We start from the raw sequence: 19885 nt of genomic DNA on the forward strand, positions 1-19885 counted from the left end.
CAGCTGTTCTCTGCAAACCAGACATGACAGACACACATTAACAGCAACTAGCTGCTGAACAAAGCGGAATGTCTAGCAGCTAAATATGTTTTTTCAAGAACTGGGGACAAAATCAATTCCTGTGTAAATGAATATTGGAATTGGATTCATGAGGCAGGCAGAAAAAAGTCTCCCGATATATCTCTAATGTTGCTATAGGATGGTAAACTGTTGGCCAACAAGTGGGCTGAAACAAAATGTCACAGCTAATGTCAGTGCTGTTTGGTGACAGCTAGTTTGTGAGCGTCGAGATAAGGGAACCACATTTTAGGAAAGGTGCAAATTTGCAACCCAAGTTCTGTCCTGCGTGAAGAAAGAGATGGGAAAAGAAACAGAACATCTGAGAAAGAAGCAGAGGTGGAGTTGAACACGGAGATGTTGCTGAGAAAAATGGAGACTTTCCACTTCCTCGTGAGGCTGACTGATGTGGTTTAATTACTGCGACCCTCCCCAGCTGGGGTCCGCGGGCTGTGATTGAGTTTTTCACACATTTAGGATGTGTGTGTAAGAGGCAACTGTGGCTCCCAGAGGACAGACAAGAGAACATGGTGCTGACAACCTGACTTAATAACTGTCTGTCTGAACAGTACCAGCTGGTCACATTCTGTCTGTCTGCTCCTCCACCTGTCTCTCTGCTCCCTTGAACCAGCTGGTGAATATTTTGACTCCCTGGCATTTCTATGCTGAAAAAGGAATGAGGGGTGAAAATGAAATCTGAACAAGCTATCATCTATGCAGGAATCTTTTTAAACCTTTTGGAAGCAAACGTGAAAATAATTAGTCAGACACACTAAAGTTTTCTTTTGCTTGGAAATTTCTCTCACCAGCCCCTTGTACTCCAAGTATGATTTTAAAACAACTCAACGTTTGTTGCTGAGAGATATTTATACCAGGATATCATTTATTCACCCATCTTCAACCACTTATCTGTTTCCGAGTCACGGGGTGTTGGAGCCAACCCCTGCTCACACTGGGTGAGGGCGGGGTCACCCTGGTGAGGTCACCAGTCCATCACAGGGCCAACACACAGAGACAGACAAAGACCAACAACCACTCGCATTCACACATACGGACAACTTAGAGTCACCAATTAACCCAAACATGATGTCTTTGGCCAGTGGGGGGTGACCCTAGCCCTAACCCAGGCACGGGGACAACATGCACACTCCGCACAGAAAGGCGAACCCGCGACCTTCTTATTGTGAGGCAACAGTGCTAAGCACTATGCCACCGTGCTGCTCAGGATGCCACACTATAATGTGTAAGAAACTGAAACAGCTGTGGATAATTCTGATTAAATTGTTACCTGCTGCATTTGACAAGCCCTGCCTTCAAGTCTCTTCTAACACTGGAAGGACACAAAAAGCTGCTAGCTGTGCAGTAAATCGAAAATTTCAGGAACGGGTGATTTTATCACAATCAACCACTACTACAGTCTGGTCAGGCTATTTCTGCACCCCTGTGTCTTTCTCAAAACCTGTCAGTGATAAAAACACCACTTGCTCAAATATTTCTGTTTTACTTCTTATACATAATGTGCAACCAGATATATACACTACTCACAATAAGTTAGGGATATTGTTATTTACATGAGTGCTTTTCCTATTTGGTCTGAATTTTAAAGAAATAAGTAAAAGTTCCCTTTGATATTGCTAATAATAAATGAGAAGAAGCACCATTTTCATGAGTTTAATATTTATTACCCCAAAAAATGTACTTTACTTATTTCATTAATATTCAAACCAAATAGGAAAAGCACTCATGTAAATAACAATATCCCTAACTTATTGTGAGTACACACACTCACAAAAAACTGCATACATTTAAGAAAAACACACAGACCATTTCTTGCCAATTAGACATGATTTCATCCATCTCATCCAATAGGAAACAAGATAACCACTCATGAAACAGGCTTTAGCATGTCACATCCTGTTTTATGAGCAGAAATTGCAGTGTATGTGTGTGTGGGTGCTGGGTTGTATTGCAATGACATTATACTATGTGAGTGTACAGCTGTGATGGAGTCAGAAGAGCAAGCATTTTCCACATTGCTCATGAGGACAGAAGGCGGTACTCATGAACCCGTCGTGGCTGCCAAAGCCGCTTATCATCAAAAATGGTTGCGGTTTTAGCACCGTAGTTCTAAATTAACACTTGGAAGTGCACACACACACACACAAGCCTACTCCTTATTTGACTCATAAACAAGTGAAAAAGACTGAAAACAACATTCCCAGATGAGGAAGTATAACTGTAATCAGCCGAGACTTGACAATCACTCTTTTCTGTCACAGTCGAAAACAGCTGAGAAAGAGATTGTGTTTCACTTAATGCTGTGACTCGGTGTTGTCTTGTGATGAATTCATCTACAGGAGCAGTAATTTTCTATATATTCTATCCCAACCCTCTACAGGTAACATTTCTGCATATTTGATGAAATGGATGCTGTTTTTAAATACAGAGGATTTTGCTGAGAAAAACAACATAATTGACAGTAACAACCTTTCAGAAGTTGAAAGTAAATAAGGTATACTTCCCACTACTTTACAAATGTGCATGCGCCATTATTTTTATTTTAAGCTGTGGAAAAGAAGTTGCCACTTGTTCCTTTCTTTCCCCTCCTTTTAAAAAAGTGCACTTTTTCTATAGTGAAGAATGAACTTTCAAACTGAATGTGAAAGAATCATAAACCAAGACATAAAAATCCACTCAGTATTCAACAATGGAGCAATTGCTGATTGTGAGCCCAGGAAACAGTCAGAATCGCAATAAGGTTACTCCCATTATAAACCAATAAAATAAAGTCAATCAGTCAGTTACCAACTACAGCAATCATTAATCAGCCAGTAATCAATCCGTGTATAATGCCCATGGGTGGATGAATAGATTAGTTAACTGAAATCAGAGCAGAGAGCCATGGTTTCTTTCCTCACAGATACTGTGGGTGCTGAAGTATGCGAGTAGGAGTTAGAGTGAGGAGAGTACAGACATGTGAGGGTAGCAGCTCAACCAATGCCTCTATGGTCGGCGCATTTTGTAATTTTCGCTTATACCCCTCAGAGGGTTTTGTGCATGCTCCTGGGTAGCCCCATAGCCTGAGCTCCACCTGATGATAAATGACCACAAAAAACATCTTAGCTAAGCTTCCCTCTCTAAACCCGAAAAATATATCTGCCAGTTGTGTGCCATCTACTCTTCTGATTTGGATTTTACAAGACAACATCAAAACCTTGAGGTCTGATTGAAAATGAAAAGTCTATCAAATTGTTAATATTCAGAGACCTGATCTGAAGACGAACCTCCGACAACCAGACCAGAACCAGCGGCTGATAGTACTTGTCTTAATGAGGTAAAAACGGGCTGTAACAGAGAGGAGCACTGACCCCAGCAGCAGCCTGAAGCTCCACCAATCCATCAGCAGCTATGGCAAAGAAGGCGCAGCAAATGTTCCTGCCAAAAAAGCATCCAAGTAGGACCACCAATTTGTATAGCAAATTAAATCTGAATCTGTCTGTGTTGATATTACTGTAGAAGTCATTCAGCTAAAGCTGTGATCATTTCAACTGCGGTCACTCTAATCCAGAGACACTCTTGTGTCTATTCTGTCACGAAATTAAAGGTATGCTTTGGACTGAAATATGAACGTGCTCACAGGAGAGAATTCAGGGGACATACACAAGGTGAAAATGACCTTCAGGGAAATATGGATATTAAAAGTGTAGGTTCAAACTTGTTCATGATTCATGGAGACAGATAAATAAACAATTAGTCTGAAAAGAAAAGTCCAAAGGGAACCTTTAAACCTGAATAACACATAATCTTTCAACCACCTGACAGCAGAAGAAACAATTTGGAGTCTCACTGCTGGCCACCTGCTTAATTCAAGTCAATTAGGTAAGGAGTACTGTAAGCAAGTCAAATTCAGTCTTCAGCAAATTCAGCAAATGCTGAGGGAAATATTCAGACTTTTAGATACAAGAAGAATCTGACTGTCTGTTGAACAGGAAGCATGGATCAGCATAAGAGAGCTTTTTTTTTTGTTGTAGGCGGCAGAAAATGGCCCGCTGTGGCTGATAATGACATCCTGAGAGCACAGAGAGTAAAACAAATCAGCTTCACAAACAAGTCACAGTCAGAGGATGAAGTGAAACCCTCTCACTTTCAGTCCTCTTCTAATCATGTTCGTGATTATTTGTAAATCCCAGGTTGATGAGGGGATGACATCACTCATCGATTATTGGCTTTTTTTCATCACTCTCTCCTTACATTTATTTGATCATTTTGTAAATGCTGCTTTTGCCTTACAGCTCATTGAAAATGAAATTGTGAGTGACTGAATGTAGCAGTAATAACCGAATGAAGAACGTCACAGAGGCTTACACTGATATTTAGAAGTTTACACAGCTGTGGTTACTGATTCAAAACAAATTTTCATCTTCTACCTTTTATCTGTTTCCGGGTCGCAGGGGGTGCTGGAGCCAATCCTGAGGGCGGGGTACACCCTGAACAGGTCGCCCGTCCATCATACAGAGACAGACAGAGACCAACAACCACTCACAGGCACACTCAGACCTACAAATAATTTAGAGTCACCAGTTAACACAAACATGACGTCTTTGGGAGGAGAGAACATGTAAACTCCTGCACAGAAAGGCCCCAGGTCGGGAAGCGAACCCCTGACCTTCTTGTTGTGGGGCTACAGCACCAACTACTGGCCAATTACTGGGTCCAACGCTTTGTCCTTATGTAGCTGGGTGTCACTGTGACAGTTTGACATCTGCCATCACAAGTCTAGATATATTTATTTTTCGTTAAAAGCAAGCTTAAAAAATAGATTGTTAAGTGAGGCTCAGTATAAAATACAATACATTGTGATTTTTAGTGTATTGTATGGAATTGGAAGACAGCTACAGTTGAACTTAACTTTAAAATCCCCAAAAACCAGGATGTGTTGCTGGAAAAAAATTGTACACGTAAACACACACACACACACACACACACACAAATGCAGTGCAGGTGTTCCAGTACAAGCACTGCAGATCATATCAGCTGTCATCACACCTGGATCCATACAGGAAGCAGATGCACAACATACACGCAGGGAGCTAGAGTCACAGCGGAGTGTGTTGTACAGTTTTTGGACATGGCAATCGGCCACAATTGAAAAAAGGGGATTTGGTGCACATTTACCAAAACACAGCAAATGGGGAAAAGCATGGCAATCTGTGTTGTGGCGTGCACATATTAGGGAACACAATTTGATGTTAAAATATTATAATTCATCATTATAGACAGTATTACATGTGTTAGGGCAAAAGTAGTTCAACTGGTACATAATCCAGCCACTGAGCAACATGGAGGACAATATTTGCTCTTTTTGAGAGTTATTGTTATCAAGTGCCCAAGGAGACATCCTGACAACATGTACTGTGATTTATGTTTGGGGACGCAAAAAGGCCCAGCCTGCTCAGCTGATCCTGTAAAAAAGCTGCATAGACATGACTTTTATGGCATAAATTCATTGCATGAGTAGACAAGTCATTGTATAGGTCTTGAGGTATAGCGCTGGAATTGGAGCCTCAGGGATTTGATGAATGTGGACCTTCATGAAAAGCAATGTTTTCCTATCTGCCTCCATTCTGCCTGCACAGTGTATTCTTACAGTCAGAGAAGAAGTGAGCAAACCTTAGCTGTCTACAGTGTCTACAGTACCAGAGACAGAGAGACAAGAGCAGTAGACACAAACATTAATAAAAAAAGTAAGATTAATATAAACCCAGACGGCAAAGATATTGCTTAAAACATTCTTTGTCGTGCTGCATATCGTAGATGTACGTCCACATCTTGTGCAGGAGGATTCACCAGATATCAAGATTTTTTTCTAAAAGAGAAGTCACAGTTCATGTGTACTAGCTTGTGGGAATTACCATCAGCACCATCAGGAGAGGCCATCCAGGCAAAAGCTTAGGGCCCCAAGGTGGAAAGAGGTCCCTAATGGGCCCTTAGACTGGCAGATTTTGCAATGACAGTTCTAAACCTCATCAAGCAATTCATAAAAACACTGTTAAGTGCACTTGACTGTGCTTTTGTGGGATTCCATGTGTTTTGTTGCCTGGGGCCCCCACAGACTTCACCCACCGAGACACCACAGCACAACAAACACCGAAATGTAAGTTTTATTTCTAACTTCCATTTCAACTAAAATTTTAGTTTTAGGTTTGTAACATCTGACTCAAATTGGGGTCTTCCTCCTGAGTAATAGTATAAAACAATATCTCACTTACTGAAGCTAAAATAATTATATGGACTGTTGAATTATATTTTTAAGATTACAACTTCCTGCCTATAACACACAAAGGCTGTGTAGTCAATAATAAGGCGAACATGAATTACAGGTCGGTAACAGGGTGCCAAGATGGGCCCAGTACAGATGTCAGACATGTCTGCACTGGGAATGAACATGGCAGTGAGGTAAACCCTGCTGCATGGAATACTTCAATATGGATATTATTCCCAGGAAAACATTGATTTATGTATATGAAGCGTAATTAATGCTTTAATAATAACTTATATATAATCTCCTGGCCGGCACACACGTCAACAGTGATGAAGAAGGCCCAGCAGAGACTCCACCCCCTGAGAATACTCAGAAGGAGCAAGCTGGATGAGAAGCTGCTGGTGACCTTCTACCGCTCCACCATTGAGAGTGTGCTGGCATATTCCATCACTGTCTGGTATGCTGGCTGCGCAGCAGCTGAGAGCAGAAAGCTGCAGAGGGTGATCAGGTCAGCTGAAAAGGCAATCAGCTGCTCTCTGCCCTCCCTGGAAGACATTGCCAGCTCCCGAAGCCTCTCCAGAGCAGAGAGGATCACCAGCAACCCCCTCCACCCTGGAAAGAGGTACAGGAGCCTCAAAAGCAGGACAAACGGACTTAAAAACAGGGCTGTCAGGACTGCACTGCACTGTTTGTTGTTTCTTATCTCTTTTAATGCACCTTCAGTGTTGTCCCCAAAATTTTGTTGTACAGATGCTATATAATGGCAATAAAGGCTATCTTATCTTATATCAAAGAATCTAACACGTAATGATAGTTAAACTGAAAGGCCCCAAGTGGATCATAACTGGCTCCAGTTGCATATTTAAGTGGATAGATTAAACAAGCTGATATTGGAACACAATATTGTGATCCTAACTTTGACTTTATTCAGGTAATCATTTCCTGGTGATTAATTCATTATGACTGGTGATGAAAGCCTTCCAAAGGTAGATATCTGCTGTCAGTCATAAACAGCTACAGATGCAGAAACCCCGGAGTCTGTTTTTTGTTTTCTCACTGTTATGATTGCCATATTGATTGCAATATATTTTTTCAGCTTAATTTCTTTGGGGGCTTTATTTGATTTGTATCACAGGGAGGCAGTTTCATCCAAACAGTAAGACATTCAAACTGTTTTAATCACCACTTTTCATGTTTACTACCTTCGCAAACCGTCCTTTATTTTTATGTCTGTGTATTTTTTACCTTTTCTGCGTCTCTGTTTCATATCTTTCTTTCTTTCTTTTTTATTTATTTATTTATTTTTTGGTAATACTTGTGGTGAAAAGAAACTTCAGGCTGGCTGACATGCTAACTCCCAGCCTGTCGTTCACAGCAGTAGAAGAAGTCTAATCAGCGGGGAGATCTGTCTTTCTTGGAAGAGAAATCCCCTAATGTGCAGCCACCACTTGCTGAATTTGGATCACTGTCAGACTCTGTCAGAAACAGATTCCCAGACTCTCTCCCTTTTTAAACTTACTCTTGATGACAGCATTTTGACAAGACAGAACCAGCACTGTATTTTCTCCATAAAAATTACACATTAATCTATTAGTTGTAATCCAATCCTAAATGTCACGAATGCTTTCAGTTTTTGAGTTAACTCTTAAAAGCTGAGTACAAACTGAATATAAATACAGAAAAATAGAACTATTTTAATAAAAAAACAACCAAACAGACAAAAAAAACTATCTTTACGCCACACTGCACCGTTTTACTGCTGTTTACATAGATGACGTGGCCTTGAAATAAAGCATCGGTGATGAGAGCAATCTAAATGTAGTTGGAGGAGTTTAAGGTAGAGTCGTGACCTCAGTCTCCGTTGAATGAGCCTCTGAAAAAACCAAGCGTGGCAGCCCGCTCAGCACCTTCAGTGCCGGCTTTGTGCCATCAGTGTGTGAGTGAGTGTGAATGGGTAAATGAGAGACAAAGTGTAAAGTGCTTCAGATAAAAGTGTCTATGGATTTTGACTTTTGCAGACGGGAAATAGAGGTTACATCTTCTCACTGGCAGCCTTGCCTTTTCAGCATGGAGCATCAGTCTTTCAGCGTTAATATATCTTCGCTGTACAGTCCCTGAAGGACAGACTGTGGTGTGAGCACATACAATGATGATATGCAGCTGCATTGCTCCCACAGAACGCAATGTACAAGTTCAGAACGAGGGGACGGACACCAGTGATGTTTTCCAGCAAAGCATGAGCTCATAAGTGCACTTTCACATTTTCCTTTCTTTTTTTTTTTTTTTTCTTCATTTGGAGGTACTCCACTGACTGAAGAAACCCACCTGAGAGCCCCAGCAACATCTCCGCAGGCGGACATCGGTGAAGCACCTGAAAGGGGAAGCGCTGCAGGAGCTTGGGGCCACGGTGCTGCACCACAGAAGGAGGAAAATGCCAGAGCTCAACAGAAGGGAGAGAGGAAACAGCAAGCCCTCACACACCAGCCAGCGTCGGCCCAACGGAGGCCACCAGGGAGCTGCCACGGTCTCACCACCACACAGCACCAGGAGGCAAAGCCCAGCCACAAGCACGCAGAGGAGCCCAGATACCTGAGCAAACTGTCTGCCGTGGGTATGTGCCACCCAACCGCAGAGGACCAGGCCCCCCGAAACATGCCACGACTAGTGAAAGTGAAACCCGGACATCCGCCCAACCAGACCCCCAGCCCCCAGCGCAGCACAGCAACAGGGGCACGACAACCGCTCCAGCAGCCAGCCATAGAAGTGCACCGCCAGAGGATTCATGGAGACTTCATCCATCACAAAACCCCCAGCACGCCAGAGACACTGGAAATGGCCATCGCGACACCAGAAAGGATGAGTGGCCTCCTCCACCCCACAGCCATCGGCAGCAAACAGGGAAAGCCAGAGTTGACCCCAGGACACCAGGGGACACCAGGGGATTCTACCTTTAAGGCTGCACTGATGTTTATTCTCTTCAAACTGAGAGGGAGCCATACATGCATACATAAACATACATATATATACATATACTGTATATGTATATAGGCTCCTGAATTTATTGGTAAAGGTCCTGATAAAAATCCAGATATCCAAGAGTAATGCAGAAAAGTGCTTCAGTGAATACATTTTAAAAAATCTGTTCAATAATGAGGACTACATTAGAGAGGACTGATCATGTTTTTCATGGGTTTTATGGGTTATTGTGTCTGGAGGTAAACAACTAGATGACAGATTTAGAGTTCCCTTGTTAAAAGAAGTTGGACTGGCTCCATCTCAATGGGATCTGACAGAGGAAAAAGAATTAAGCGGAGTGAAGCTAAATAACATCTGCAGGCTTTTTTATGGGTGAGAGAGGGTCTGATCTGTACTAATCACTTTAACCTCTGATGACAAATAAAATTTGTAAGCAAACACAATGATCTGTGCTTTGTGGCCAGGCACAACAACAGATATACAGTAGTACAGTACAGTTCCAGAAGAAATGTCTCAAAGTAACTGTTTAATCCTTTTTCCCTCTGCAGGACTATGGTGAGATACATTAACAGCTACAGATGAAAACCTTTTCTAAGCCAAAAAAACTTTTCACAGTAGATATTCAACCTATCTTTCCAGGATGGGAAATGTGTAAGGTTGTACTTAAGGGTTAAGGTTGAGGTTAAGTGATATAGAACAGAAAGCGTAGTTTTTTTCCCCCCATCGGAAACGTAGTGGGGGTAAGTAGCAGAAAATGGAAATATTCAAGTGCCTCAAAACTGTGCTTAAGTACACTACTTTGAGGAAATGTAATTACTCTACACCATTGCGTCATTCCAGCGTTGTGGCTTTCACCGTGTATTCTAATGTAACACCGAAAACTCAGAACGCATCTTGCACACATCTTCAAGGCCTCAACTAAATCACTCACATCTGTTTGTGTTGCTAACAGATAATCGGTTCGCTTACATGCACCCAGCTGTTCTGCTGAAAACATCACTCTCTCGCTCACTTGCAGGAACATCACCAGGAACCGATTGTGAATCATCTTGGATGCAGGAAATGAGCAGGGTGCATACTGTGGAATCAGCTAAACACTTCCTGTTCGTTCTCTAGCTGCCTCTAATCTGTTTACAGCCATTTGGACTGCTGGCTTTATGTCCACCCCCTTTCAGTCTGTTTATTTCAACATTCAGATTTATCATTATTGTTGTTATTTATCCACCCACAGAAGAAAAAGACCACATTTTAAGCACAGGGCTGTGGTCTTTTTTTTTTGTTTGTTTGTTTTTCTTCTCAAGCAAAAAACCTTTTAAGAGAGGATGAGAAATGCGAGCTATTCAGGCAAATCGGTGAAAGATGACAATATGGTCTCAACATGAAAACACGCCTCTGTGCACTGTCAGTGCTTAGCGGGCTTAATCCTTGCAGTGCATGTGTGCCACTTTGTTGCTTAAATTAAAGCTCTCTCACGAAGTAAATTTGGATTTTAAATCATTGAATTACTGGCCCCATCTAAGGCCAGTCCATGCGCTGCATATTACCCATTAACGATCACGCCAGTATGGTATAGATGGTTGTTTTCCATTGAATGTTGGAAGAGCAAGAGTAGATTAAGAATTTTCAATATTCCACTGTAATGAACTGGAATATCTTCAGTGGAGCAATGTTAGCACCTGTCTTCCTGCTGTAAGCACGTTGTACTCCTGTTGTAAGTTGTAAGGTTAGGTAAATGAGCGCATGCCGGATAGGTGGCCACTCTCACCTTAATTACCAAAAACTGTCTGCAATTTGAATCATTAGCAAGAAGATTTCTTATCAAGGAATTCTCAAGTCTGTAAAAGTGACACATTCTTGGCATAAAATGTCTCAACAACCAACTGGATACACTGTCAACCAGATTCATGTCCCCTTCATCATCAAGCGTAATCAATCTATCTTCTATTCTATTCTATCTAACTTTTCATCTGCTGCCATCATCGGCTGAACATTTCAAATTGTCCAATACAATTTGAAGTTTGAGTTGAGTTTAAGGTTAATACCTGCGAAATTACTTGCATTTGCATCTGCCGAAGCCTCAGCCTGTACTTTATATGATCAGTGAACACAATCCTACTTTGACAATGTCCACTTGTGTTACCTTGTGTTACCAAATTTATTTCATGACGGGCTGTACCCACCATGATGTTTCTTCATCACATCGACCATCCGGCAGTCAGATAGTTTTGGTGATGATCTCTACAAGGTCAGAAAAAAAGTTAAAGTTGCCAAAATGGTCAGTTATGAAATCTTCCTGCACTGGGGAGTGTGTGTCCAGTTGGACTGCTGCACGCCTGTCAGGCAGGCACTGCTGCTGAGAAAATCAGAGCGGCCAACAGAGACGAATCACGCTGCCCTGCCTCGCACTGACTGGTGTGGCTCTGCACTCTGTTTCCATCACATTTGGGTTGGTGGTTCAGGCCTTTTGAGACCAGACTCAAGCTGTAAAGTTTAGAGCCTACCCCACTGTCGCATTGCTGTGCGTAATATGAGGCAGCTTTCGAAAAAAAAAAGAAAAAAACTGTGTAATGATTCAACCCAGGGTTCCTGTTGGCTGGTGGATCAACTCATTGACTTTTGGGAAGCAGCCCTGATCATTATTATTTCTCATATACATTGTACAGTATGGGAAGTCACATCCAAAGCAGCTTAGAATAGAACAACAAAAAAGAAACAAGTTCACTGATTGTTAGTGGAATTACAACCAGCAGCCAAAAACCTTGACCTTGACCTGAGTCTTTCATAGAACCTTTTCATTTGATAAACATGAAGCAACAAAAGTCATTCAATAATGTTCCACCACCCAAGGAGCACCTCATAAATTATGTCATTTCTCTCTTCTTCTGTAGCTGACAAGGTCCCTTTATATCATCACATCTGGAGGACTGCAATTACCTGCATTTGAGGTTAAATTATGGGGCTAATGTCATGACTGCAGCTGCTTAAAAAAAATAAAATAAATAAAAAGCTGCATGGCCCTGACCTAGATGAAGCCATCTAGGTCTCTTGGCTGGTTCAAGAGTGAGAAACATCGGGTGTTTGTGTAACGTCACTCCTGCCTCTTTACATACATAAACAAGGTTCAATAAAATTAGGGATACAGGCTATTTCTAATCAATGCAGAAAATGAACCTCTGTGACCAACGCTGTTTTGAACACCATCATCCATAAATCACTTTGTCGATACAAGGCCATTACTGGGAGCTATTAAACAACACAGTAAAGAGCCTCCAACTCATTAGCAATGAGAAGATATATCAACACAGTCAATGTTGCATAACAGAGGCCTCTAGTCAGCAGCTTTTTTTAGAAAGAGAAGGTGTAAGAGCAATGGAGTAAAAAGTACAAATGCAACAAAAGTAAAACTGCCAATATCAGGGGTGAACTCAGGTGAATGTTGGACAGACGGGCTGGAGAACATGAACACTACACTCAGAATGAATCATGAATGAAAAGATGTTTTCAGTCTTTTCATCTTGAATAATTAACCAGTTAATACACTCACAGGAGCAGCTCAGAGGTTTGTATGAATTATGTTTGTCCATCAATCAACTCATCTGGAATTATGACAATACAGGTAATGAATCTGTTTTTATAATCTCTATGTCTTCAGTGATGATCAAAGAGTGCATGAAGCATGGGTCTGAGGAGCAGACTCCCTTTGAATCGCTTTTCTCTACCGCTCACACTGAATTTTCTTCTTGCTGGCACAAAATGAAGTCCATGCCAACAAAAATCTGCATAACTGAGCTAAAGGCATGTCAAATAAAAATGTAAACTTATGCCCTTGCAGAACTGAAATATATGAATCATATTTTCCGAATTTGTTGCTCAATTTTGAGTCCCAACGCTGTTGTAGTGAGCCAGGAGCCAAACCCTCACCTTCACTTCCACCTCCACCCAGCTGCTCTATTTCCCAGCTTCGAGGGAAATGCCAGAAAGTGCAGGAGCACATCTACCACACTGTGTCCCAAATAAATTTACAACAAATAAACTACTTTCATTATATGCGTCATAGTCAGTAAATGAGGTAGAGGAACAACTGGCAGATAGCAGAGAGAGAGAGGAAAGGGGGAGGGGGAGAGAGGGCAATGACCAACTGCTAAAGAAATTCGCAGACCTGAATAAACAACAGAAAAAAAGGCAACTGGAAATGAGACCGACTTACCAGAGTTTCTGGTAACTGAAACAAGAGGGGGGCTTTTTATTTGATTTAAAGGTTACTGGAAGCGCCATGTTCGTATCAACACTTAATGCAATAAACACTTTAACACTTACACAGAAGGGAGCCACTGAAAATCAGGCTTCATACTACAATGACTGCGAAAATCAGATATACTTATCGAAACGAGGGCGAATGAAGACCTGATTTGAATACAAACCCTTCTCCGATCAAAATGGGGAGTATTGGAGTTGAGGCAAATAAAAGATAAACTCAGTCCTGGATTGGGGCTGTGGCTTGTGTGAGACAAAAGAAAACTGAAATTCTGTCTCATCAAACTCTCTGAGCAATCATTTTACAAGTGAGTCACAGCTCAGGCATTGTCTTATGCCTTTGAGGATTTAGTTGTTTACATCTTGGTTATAATATCAGGATTTCATCAGGGCTGTCAAGTCATAGACAACTAGGCAAAATGAACCTGATGGAAAAAACTAACATATGCTTATATCACCTGAGGTCAATGCACAAAACTGCACTGAAGGCGACATGCAATTTGAGATATATAAAAAAACGGCAATTTCACAAATCAAATTCAAATAAAATTGTGAAAAGATTTGAAAAAAGTCATTGGTATTTTGGATTATTGTTCATATTTCCTGTGTCAATATAAGATTTTCACATTTGGTGTTTTGGTCATTTAAAGCCAAGATGCAAAAAGACTTGAAAGGGCATTTTGAATTCATACCAAATTGCAGGTCTGGATTGAGTTTGTGGCAAATGAGGTGGAAAAGTAGCAGGTAATGTTGAGGAGAGGCCTGAGAAGTTCACACCTGTGCCACCTCTGCACTCAGCACATAGGCCCAGACAGGTGCTGCCAAGCCATGGGCCCAACCACACACACACACACACTTTGACTGTACAAAATTGTTGCATGTTCTCTCCATGTCTGTGTGGGTTTCCTGCCACCGTCCAAAGACATCATGTTTAGGTTAGCTGGTGACTCTCAGTTGTCCGTAGATCTGAGTGTGAGTGGCTGTTGGTCTCTGTCTGTCTCTGTGTGTTGGCCCTGTGATGGACTGGTGACCTGTCCAGGGTGACCCCGCCCTCACCCAGAGTGAGCAGGGATTGGCTCCAGCACCGCCTGTGACCCGGAAACAAACCTGCGTATTACTTTCCGAACCGACAGCAGCGCTGTTGTAATGTATTACCCATCCTGGGAAAACTCTGAGCCTTCTGCATTTTATAGACAACAACATGTGCTTAATTACATGAGAACATTATCCACACGTGCAAAAAAAACTACTTGTCAGCAACTGCATGTTGTCTACTTGTGCCAAACCAACCAACCGATCCTCCCTCCCCCCTCTTACACTCTTGATGTCTCACTATTATGTTGGTGAATTGGAGCTGAAGAGAAAGCGAGAAAGCCTCGACACAGAGCTGCTAGTGCAGAACCACCTCACTAACATGGTGTGCGAATGATTGGAGAGCACATCTACAGGACAGTGAGGGAAAAACAATACTAACACATTCGATACACGCGCTGATCCCTCTGAGTGGCCTTACAGTACTGCAGCATAGTTCAAACACAGGAGCTCATGGACTCGAATGATTTCATCTTTAGATTAGATTCCAGATTAAATTCCATCAATAATCTTGGGTCTGGGTCGCTTCATATCATGACACAGAGGGTCCAGATTGTTTGATTTTTTTTTTTTTTTTTACTGTTGCCTGCCTAGTGCAACATGTCCTACAACGACAGACATGGTAAAAATGAACACAAGCACCATTGCCGCTGATCTCGACCGGAGCAATGACAGAGGAAACATTTATGGAGCTGTGGTAACAATACCACTGCCTTTTTCATTTTTCCTCGGGGGGATTAAAACTTTAAACGTGCGCTTAACGACAGCATGCGATGATTGGTCGGGGCTGCGGTCAGTGTCGTACTAGCAGTATGAACGCTCTCCTGTCCAAGACACAACAAGAATGAATGGGACCATGTCTTTGTACTCTTATGTTGCAACCATCCCGAACAACAGAAATCATGTAGTCTGATCCTGGCATAAGAGAGAGCGCTGGAGAAAATCTGTGTGGCTCTGTATCTGCTGTGTGCAATGGCCAGTTAGAAATAACAGCTTTAAAATGCAGTTCTATAACAGAACTGTGTGTCAGTGACACAAACTGCATTGTGTCAAAGTGGGGAGAATTGGTGTTGTGTTGATGAGTGAATGTGCTCGGATTATACCACATGTTGTAGAACCTTATGCCAGCACTGGCATTAGAAATTCTACTTTATTTTCTTTAAATTTGAATTTTACTTCTTCCTGTCTAAAATTATTTGAAGCCAGCACCAAAAAGTCAGTCAATTTTTTTTTTTTAAGAGATCCATCAATACTCCTTCAAAAACAGCTGGAGCTTAGTATATGAACAGAAGAAGGCAGAATGTACGACTGGAGAACACCTGGTGATTGACATTGCAAGAGGCATTGATTGACGAAGACAAAGGTGAAGGAGAACAATTCTTTCACACAGACAGAAGGAGCAACGGGACGCAGGTTCAGAAGAGTGAATCAATTTAATCAGCTGGACCTGTTTACTATCTGGCTCTATGCCTAAGAGCCAGTGTGAGTTTCAATCTGTTTGACAGGCTGCCTGTCGCACTGTTTGAAAACAAACCAAACCATACAATCTGCAATGTATACACTGAGATACACTTTTAATGCAAATGCTATTATCGGCAAGAAAAAGAAATGCTCACTTTACAAAAAACTAACCACACAGAAAATGGACACTTCACTAAAGAGAAATCATGAAAAATGCTACTACCTGACCTTTTATTTTCAATAAGGAATACCTAAGAAAAAATTATCACACAAGTAGAATCCCAATATCTGCAGTGTTAAGTATGGTAATATTGTTGTCTACACTGTTGTCAATACACACCAGCATTTTTCAAGCAATCTAGTATAATAATGGCCAATTTTCCTTTTCTGATCACTACATGAGCATCGCTGCCTAAAACCTAATTTCTCTTTGGAGCCATAAACTAAAAGAGGAGGCTGCCACGTGAGAACTCTTCAGTTTCATGGTCACATTGCGTTCAGATTTAAAGCTTGCTGCTGTTAACCAGATACAGTGAAACATTTTTCAAAATGAATCAGGGGAGTAGCTGGAATGCATTCCAACTCGTATCAACTATTTAGTACAGCTGAGGCATGGTGATGGAAAGTGCTGTGCGAGACACTTCACAGTGTGTGTGGTTTTTTTTTTACTAAACTATTTCAGGATGCACACTTCTACTTACTGCTGTGAAAATGTGATGTAAAGCGACTGAAATGTGAAGTACTTTCTTGTTAGGTTGTAAATTATGGAAAGTTACGCAAAATGATAGGATGCAATGTCTACATCATATCAGAAATATCTGTGGTGAGAGTGTGTCAGACATGCTGACTGATGCAACAAACACTTTATATTAAGTTTACTGACCCCTTTAAAGGGAAAAGTGAGACTTGGGATGAAGACCAACCACCAGTGGACTGAGACTAACACAGATAAAGTAAAAAGTTCTCCAATTCCTTGTCCTGTCAACTATTTTCACTTGTGTGTGTTTTATCAAGCCAATTGTAACATATGTAAAAGAAATTGTCACAACATTTGTGAAATGGAGATATTGTAAATTGAGTTGGAAAAAACCGCCCTAAAATCCCTTCTTCAGTATGATGTTTCTCAGTGGCAATAGCATTTCATCAAAGTGTAATCCAGAATAAAAGCCATCCAAATGCTTTGAGTGTTCGAGCGAACCTCATTAATTTCAGTTTTCGTCAGCAAGTATTCAAATTCTAAATTAAAGCTGCAAGCAGCAATAAACCGGTCCTCACACACCTGTGAAACTCAGACCACCCTGGATTCAGCCTCACGCACACGTGTTAAAACTTGAACACAGCCTGCAAATATCATCTAAATCTGATGATGTTTGTGTCATTAGGCCGACCTCCTGTGTTCAATAGGTAACACTCAGTGTGTGACTCAGTATTAACACAAAGAGGTGTTCAGGGCGGCCTCAAAATCGTCCCGCCACGACAAAAAAGTACAACTTATTAAAAATATTTTGGATGATTTTACATCTTCGTGGTGTTGAGATAATACTGAGTGGATATAAAGTCATTTGGATTAAAATTGTGGGAGGAGTTTGTTAATGTATGAGCTGTGGAAATCACCAAAATCAGCCAGAAATCACGAGCTCTGCCATCATTTTGGGGGGAAAAACCCAGAAACGGCTTTGGATGGCAGCTTCTAAATTAAACAGTAACATTAATTAAATTAGCCTTGTTCAGTTTGTCAACCTGCATCTCCAACTCAAAATTGAGCTGAGCAGCAGAAGATACATGATAACTGAAACTGATTGTTGTGACACTGATACACTGAACAGATGAAACACACAAACAACTTGATCAGCATTGTAGAGGGCCTGATTCACAAAAATGATGTAAATGAGTCCAAAAAGCTGAAGGAGATCGTCTCCTGTAATCTACTGGGTGTCCACTCAATGATAACATCAACACAGAACACTGTCCATCGTAGACTGACGTTACTGACTGCTGCATGAGGTCACCCACACACTACCTTCTACAGAGTACAGCCAGTGGCCTGGAGAGAGCTGTTAAAAAATAAACTATTATCTTTACTGGTACTTCCAATGCTTTAACCAGCAGCCATAAATGATTAGCCTGTTAATGTTAACGTCATGTTTTTACTTCTGGTCTGAAGATGAGAGATGCTGACAGAACAGGATCTAAAATGTCCATACATCCCTGTCTTCAGTTCTCCCTTTTTTGGTCAAGAAAAAATAGTGTTAAAAGAATTTGAAATCTTTGAACCCATCTTTAAGCTTTGACCGTGCCTCTCTGGAACTCATGTTGACACCGCAGTGTGGCAACACTCATATGCTCTCATCTATAAACACATCTGTCCTTGAGGAGATGAGCTGGATGGTGTGTCTGTGGACTGGCCGTGTCCATGGTGACTGAAGTGTGCATGTGTAAGCATGTGTAATTTATCATGGTGCGTTCCTTCCTCAGGCTTTGTCAGAGGCTTGTGTGTGTGCGGTTGTATATTCATATGTACATGCGCAGGTGTCAATCATGTCCGCTTACAGCCCGAGGTTCAGCACCAGCTGGCCGAGCAACAATGTATCATCCTCCAAAATCATTTCACAGCTTCCTGTCTGGGCGGGAGAGCAGGTGTGTGTTCGCAGAACTTAAGCTAAAGAGAAGCCTGTTTAGGCACGAGGTCGTATACAGCATCAGTGTAATGATGGGAGACAAAGATAAAATAGTCAGGGGAAGCAAAGCTGGTTTTTACTGGGCCTCACTGACATCAAGAAGTATAAATATAAATAAACACAGTGTCCAATACAAGGACTACATCTACAGGCAGTTTGAGGATTGATCTTTCTATGCTTTTCAAAAGATGTCTATGATTTATCCAACCAATTTACACAGCCAGAGACTTTCAGCTCTGCCAACAATAAGAGGCAGAGAAAGAGCAGCACTCTTGCTACGCTGTAGACTGAAAACAATAGAAATCTTCTTCACAAAAATCAAACCCAAATACCAACAATTTGCCAGACTATCAGACCAAACCAAGTGGCATTTGTAAGAAAAGCTGCAATAAAATGTCAAAACAAGTCACAGCCTGAAGAAAAACTAGCAGAGCAACACGTGGAACTGAACCAGGCTCCTCCACAACATTCCTCTTATTTTAATTTAACCTCCTATCGACCATGTCTCCTCTTGCAATGTACTACAGTAACGTAAACGCGTAAAGTTGAGTGGTTTGTGATATTTGTATATTTTATCAGCTTCAAATGACTTTTTAGTAAAGCTGCCAAAGTTAGGAAAAAATTTTATTTAATGTCTGCTCCAAACAGCAGACACACATTGTCTGTGTCTTCCTAAAAGCTAATTTTAGAGTGTACAATAACAGCCTTTGTGGAAATATGCTTTGGTGAAATGACGCAAATTTGCAATCACCTGAGTTGAAATTGTTAAGATCCAGTTTTCGGGAAAAGCAAAGTGGAGGGAAATCACAAACATTATCACGCTGGAACAAGCCTGGCTAACCATCTTAGACACAAATAGTCCAACAATCAAATCTACACAAATGACATGGTTGAAAATCCACTTCCCTTCCTCAATGTAGACACGTGAACAGGATAAAGGAGGAGGGTTCATAACTTTTGACTTTTTATTGCGATGACTTCCTCCTCTCTCAGTTATGGTGAAAAATCTAACATTCTCCATGAATGAAATCTCACACAGATCAACTGAAAATCAAGTGTTTCTGCCTCGTCCATTTTAGTGCAGCACCCCCCACACACTCTTAAA

The 19885-nt window shown here is 41.4% G+C and overlaps 1 protein-coding gene across 5 annotated transcripts in view; it reads right to left on the reverse strand.

Moving 5' to 3' along the window:
* cacna1bb (calcium channel, voltage-dependent, N type, alpha 1B subunit, b) overlaps nt 1–19885 on the reverse strand; it is a 146871-nt gene that overhangs the window by 95690 nt on the left and 31296 nt on the right. Inside the window, exon 1 of one of the 5 annotated variants that reach the window (XM_029515535.1) lies at nt 11476–11534. The exons of the other annotated variants lie outside the window; for them this stretch is intronic. The gene's annotated coding sequence lies outside the window, so the exon portion shown is untranslated. Of the gene's footprint in view, nt 1–11475; nt 11535–19885 lie in introns of those variants that run through there. 5 annotated transcript variants of the gene reach the window in all.

Source organism: Echeneis naucrates, chromosome 12 (genome assembly GCF_900963305.1).
Source record: "Echeneis naucrates chromosome 12, fEcheNa1.1, whole genome shotgun sequence".
NCBI lineage: Eukaryota > Metazoa > Chordata > Actinopteri > Carangiformes > Echeneidae > Echeneis > Echeneis naucrates.